The following is a 5,972-nucleotide window of genomic DNA, read 5'->3' as shown; positions in this document are numbered from 1 at the left end:
TTGAAGAAAATGTGCCCAATAGAGAATTCTTAAAAAGCATGAGGTAGGAAAACATTTCTTCCTGGAGGAGTTTAAGGAAGTTTAGTAAGCCTGGATCTCCATGAATGGTCTTATTCCATCATTGGTGTCTTGGTAAACTGTTCATGAGCAGGGGTAGGGTGTATGGGTTATTTGAATTTTATGCAGATGTAAGTCTGTTGGGAATAAGAATCATGATTTTTATCGCATTACCAATTCTAGGTTACTTCCATACCACCTTGAATGCACCCGATCTTGTCTGATCTTGAAAGTAAAGCAAGGTCAGGCCTGGTTAGTACTTGGATGGGAGACCACCTGGGAATACAGGGTGCTATAGGCTTTTTGGGTCTTCCCTGTTAGCAGATATCTCAGTTGGTAAAGAATTTGCCTGCAATACGGGAGACCCCAGTTTGACTCCTGGGTCAGGAAGATCTCCTGGAGAAGGGATAGCTATTCACTCCAGTATTCTTGGGCTTCCCTGGTGGCTCAGTTGGTAAAGAATCTGCCTGCAATGTGGGAGACCTGGGTTTGATTCCTGGGAAGATCCCCTGGAGAAGGGAAGGGCTACCTACTCCAGTATTCTGCCCTGGAGAATTCCACGGACTGTATAATCCATGGAGTCACAAAGAGTTGAACTGAGCAACTTTCAGTTTTCACTTAACACCAAATAAGTGAATCAATTTGGTGCTTCCTACAATTGCACCCCACTCCAGTACTCTTGCTTGGAAAATCCCATGGACGGAGGAGCCTGTTAGGCTGCAGTCCATGTGGTCACTGGGAGTCGGACACGACTGAGCAACTTCACTTTCACTTTTCACTTTCATGCATTGGAGAAGGAAATGCAACCCACTCCAGTCTTTTTGCCTGGAGAATCCCAGGGAAGGAGGAGCCTGGCGGGTTGCCATCTATGGGGTCACACGGAGTTGGACACGACTGAAGTGACTTAGCATAGCATAGCATATGGTCATATAGGGCTTCCTGAAAATTAAACTGTTACGTTTACGATTCAATAGGGATATAAAAATTGTCATTTAGCATATAGTGTATTTTCTAGCGGAACCAAATTAACTGAATCATTTGTGATATTGAGCATTTCTAATTCAATTTACTTTGCTATATGCATGGTTGGAGCATGTTTGAAAAGTTGAAACACATTTGATGCTACAAAACATATATAGCCCAGTCAGGCCAAGGAAAGAAAGAGGACCCCAGTCTTAAGTTTCTCTGGTTTGCTATGTAATGGAGTTTAGAGAATATCTTGACAGGAATGAAAGTGAATTTTGAAAGTTCCATGGTCAGCAGAAACCAGTATATATTTTCATTATTTGTATTTAAATGTGCCAGTGTTATTATTTTTTTTTTAATTCTGAAATTTGGGATTTATTTGAATAGATAAATAGAATGACATCTGATCTAGTCATCAGCTGCAAGCCAGTCACCTTTAGTCTCATTCCTGTGTTCTTTGTACTACATCACACTGACTACAATACTCAAATTTTGATTTTTTTTTAACCATCATTAAGAATTTTGAATGAATTTGACTAATACCTATTCACACCTATCATTGTATCTTAAAATATGATTTTGGGAATTCAGTGGCTGTTATGTAACTTTGCCAAAATCTTATTAAAGCTAAATTAAATGCATCATTAGAAACTTTAATTTAAATCTTCAGAAGCAGCAGCAGCATTCTATATACAATTTTTAAAAAATGCTAGTATATACTATCACTGTTCTATATCCACCAGAGTATTTAATATTTTGATTGAGTCACTCAATGAAAAAAATATATTTTTTAAAGAGTAAAGAAAAATGTTTTGGCTAATTGATTTCTTCCTAGTAAAATTTGTTTTGTCAAGTAGAAATACTTAAAAAAATTTTTTTAAGGAAAATGTGACTCTCTGTATGTGATTACATCAAAGACTACTATCCTGAGAACAAAACTAAAAGTTATGAGAATTCAAGTTATGAAATCCTAACAATTTCCCATTACTAGTGACTTTCACTGAGAAACATAGCTTAAAAAGAATTTCTTTGTACAAAAAATTTTATATAGCAAAATATAGAAGCAATGTTTAGATATGAAGGAGCTAATAGGATTTTAATGTATTTTAGCTATAGGTAGCATTTCTTCTAAATGTGCATAATAAATATAGAGAATCATTGCTTTTTTATCATTAACTGTTTCACTGAGCTTTCACATTAACCTCAAAATAAATTATGTTGAATAAATTAATTTTGTAAAGCTAGATGAACAGGAAGAGATTCATTCAGCTTTTATGTGAAATAAATAAAATCACATAATTTATCTAAATGTAGTACTTTATTATCAGAAATTCATATAGAATTTAATGTGTGAATTATTTTGTGTCTGTGCAGCAAGATTATATTATATGTTTTTTCCTCATTTCTAGTTGACCATAGAATGCTTTATTTGCAGAGCATTTTATAATCTTGGTGTGAAATTCTCTTTGAGAAATATTGACAACTTATTAATTGAAAGTAAAATAAAAGGGATTCTTCAATTAGTTATGAAATGAATAAGTATCACTTTTCTTTCGGACTCAAACTGATCACCTACTGCATTTCTTGCTTAGAGGAAAATAAACAATTTTTTTAAAATGTAAATTTTTAAAGATATTTTATGTGATCTTCATCCAAATCTTCCATCCAGGATTAGTACCCAAATATTTATTCAGATAACTGCTGAAACTTTCCTTTTTTTTCCCCCTAAAAAAATACATGCTTTGTTCAGTTTTGTTCACTGTAGTTTCAAAATTAGCATCTTGTTTGTTAAATGGACAAGAAAAAAACAATAGCTTAAGACAAAAAGACGCTTACTCCTTGGAAGGAAAGTTATGACCAACCTAGATAGCATATTGAAAAGCAGAGACATTACTTTGCTAACAGAGGTCCGTCTAGTCAAGGCTATCGTTTTTCCAGTGGTTATGTATGGATGTGAGATTTGGACTGTGAAGAAAGCTGAGCACCGAAGAATTGATGCTTTTGAACTGTGGTGGTGGAGAAGACTCTTGAGAGTCCCTTGGACTGCAAGGAGATCCAATCAGTCCATTCTGAAGGAGATCAGCCCTGGGATTTCTTTGGAAGGAATGATGCTAAAGCTGAAACTCCAGTACTTTGACCACCTCATGCAAAGAGTTGACTCATTGGAAAAGACTCTGATGCTGGGAGGGACTGGGGGCAGGAGGAGAAGGGGGCGACAGAGGATGAGATGGCTGGATGGCATCACTGACTCGATGGACGTGAGTCTGAGTGAACTCCGGGAGTTGGTGATGGACAGGGAGGCCTGGCGTGCTGCGATTCATGGGGTTGCAAAGAGTCAGACACGATTGAGCGACTGAACTGAACTGAACTGAAGACAAAGAAATAGAAAGAAAATTTTTATTTTTTTCCCTATCACCTAAAGGAAAAACACCATGAATGAACTATTCTCACCTCCATTCACCACCAGAGAACTGACCCTACTTGGTCTCCACCAGATGTCATTTGCCTATTAGGGTTAGAAATATCTCTTAGGCAGGATGTTCTGCTATGTGATCAATGTGAGAAGAAAGTGTTTTCTCTTAAAGCACCAAGATCCAAGCAAGGAAAAATTTTCCATTAGCCCCTTTATTTTTTCCCCAACTTTGAGGGATAGTTGACTGAAAAATTGTGTATATTTAAGGTTTATAAACTGGTGATCTGATACCTATATATTCACCATAACCAAGCCAGTATACATGTCCATTACCTCTTTCCTCTTTCCTCACTTCTCCCCCTCCTCCTTTTATTCACCTCAGTGGGAATAAATCTACGAAATCTACCCTTTTAGCAGATTTCAAGTATACAATACAATGTTGTTAACTACAGTCACATTTCAGTTCACCAGTTTTCCACAACTTACTCATTTTGCATAAATGAAACTTTCTACCCTTTGACCAGTGTCTCCCCATTTCCACCTCCCTCAAGTCTTGATAACCACCTTTTTACTGTTTCTATGAGTTTAACTGTGTTAAGGTCCACATATAATTAAGGTCATACAGTATTTGTTTTTCTGCATCTGGCTTATTTCACTGAGCATAGCAGAATCCAGGTTAATCCATGAGATCTCAAATGACAACATTCTTTTTTTTTTTTTTTTAAGATTGAATAATATTCCATTACATGTATATAGTACATTTTGTTTACCCACTCATCCATTAATGGATCTTTAGGCTGTTTCCATATCTTGGCTATTGTGAATAATGCTGGAATGAACCTTGGAGTGCAGATATCTTTTTGTTTCCTTTGACTACATACTCCAAAATAGAATTGTTAGATGATGTAGTGCTTCCATTTTCAATTTATTTTGGAGCACTCATGTTACTTTCAGTTTATACTCTCATCAACAGTGTACAGGTTTCTTTTTTTTTTTTTCCCCCAACCCTTACCAAACTTGTTTTCTCTTGTCTTTTTTGATGATTATCATTCTAACAGGTGTGACATGATATCTCATTGTGATTTTAATTTGCATTTTACTGCTTAGTGAAACTGCATACTTCTTCATTTACCTGTTGGCTATTTGTGTATGTTCTTTTAAGAACTGTTTATTTAGGTCCTTTTTCCATTTTAAAATCAGATTTTTCTTTTCTATTGGGTTGTATGACCCCCTTATATATTTTAGATATTGATACCTCATCAGGTACATAGTTTGAAATTAGTCTCTTCTATTCCATGAGTTGCCTTTTTACTTTGTTTGTTTTTCCCTTTGCTGTGCAGAAGCTTGTTAGCTTGATGCAATTGGATTTGTCTATTTTTGCTTTGTTGCCTGTGTTTTTGGTGTCACATCTAAAAAAATCATTTTTCAGACCAATATCATTAAGCCCTAGCCCTGTGTTTTCGTATGGTTGTTTTATGGTTTCAGATTTTAAATTTAAATGTGCTTTTGAACTGTGGTGTTGGACAAGACTCTTTTTTTTCTTTTTTTTTATTAAAGAAATCAGTCTTGTTTCTGCTTTATTTTCTGCATCCTTGAAAGAACATTCACAATTTCATAATAAAAATGATATCAAAATGTCACTATACAGAGGAAGAAAAATAGTACATTTAAGCATTACATGAGAGCTTTGTTTTAAGTTGAAAGTAACTGAAGTATAAAGCTTCATCTAAATACAACGGTTGATTTCTGAAGAAAAATGTCTTTTGTTTTATAATAGTTTCATTAATATATATCAATGTTTAGGCCTTAATGAATTTAGATAAATGTGTCTTTTTTTAGAATTTAAAACTTATTTTACTGAATCTAGCTTAAATAATTAACTTGTATATTTACATGAAAAAAATTTAATTGCATGAGAAACTTCTAAAAACAATATAAACTGGAGTATTGACTTACTTAAATATAGCCATAAACACTAAACTTAAATGTTACAGTTCAGTTCAGTTCAGTTGCTCAGTCGTGTCCGACTCTTTGCGACCCCATGAATCGCAGCACGCCAGGCCTCCCTGTCCATCACCAACTCCCAGAGTTTGCTCAGACTCATGTTCATCGAGTCAGTGATGCCATCCGGCCATCTCATCCTCTGTCGTCCCCTTCTCCTCCTGCCCCCAATCCCTCCCAGCATCAGAGTCTTTTCCAATGAGTCAACTCTTCACATGAAGTGGCCAAAGTACTGGAGTTTCAGCTTTAGCATCATTCTTTCCAAAGAAATCCCAGGGCTGATCTCCTTCAGAATGGACTGGTTGGATCTCCTTGCAGTCCAAGGGACTGAAGACTCTTGAGAGTCCCTTGGACTGCAAGGAGATCTAACCAGTCCATCCTAAAGGAGATCAGTCCTGGATGTTCATTGGAAAGACTGATGAAACTTCAATACTTTGGCCACCTGATGCAAAGAGCTGACTCATTTGAAAAGACCCTGATGCTGGGAAAGGCCGAGGGCAGGAGGAGAAGGGGATGACAGAGGATGACATGGTTA

The 5,972-nt window shown here is 36.1% G+C and overlaps 1 pseudogene; it reads left to right on the top strand.

Moving 5' to 3' along the window:
- The first annotated feature begins 239 nt into the window (after positions 1 to 239).
- Positions 240 to 358, top strand: LOC138991316 (5S ribosomal RNA; annotated as a pseudogene).
- Positions 359 to 5,972: the final 5,614 nt, after the last annotated feature.

The sequence above is a fragment of the Bos mutus genome, chromosome 16, assembly GCF_027580195.1.
Source record: "Bos mutus isolate GX-2022 chromosome 16, NWIPB_WYAK_1.1, whole genome shotgun sequence".
Lineage (NCBI taxonomy): Eukaryota > Metazoa > Chordata > Mammalia > Artiodactyla > Bovidae > Bos > Bos mutus.
This window is presented reverse-complemented; position numbering and strand designations above follow the sequence as displayed.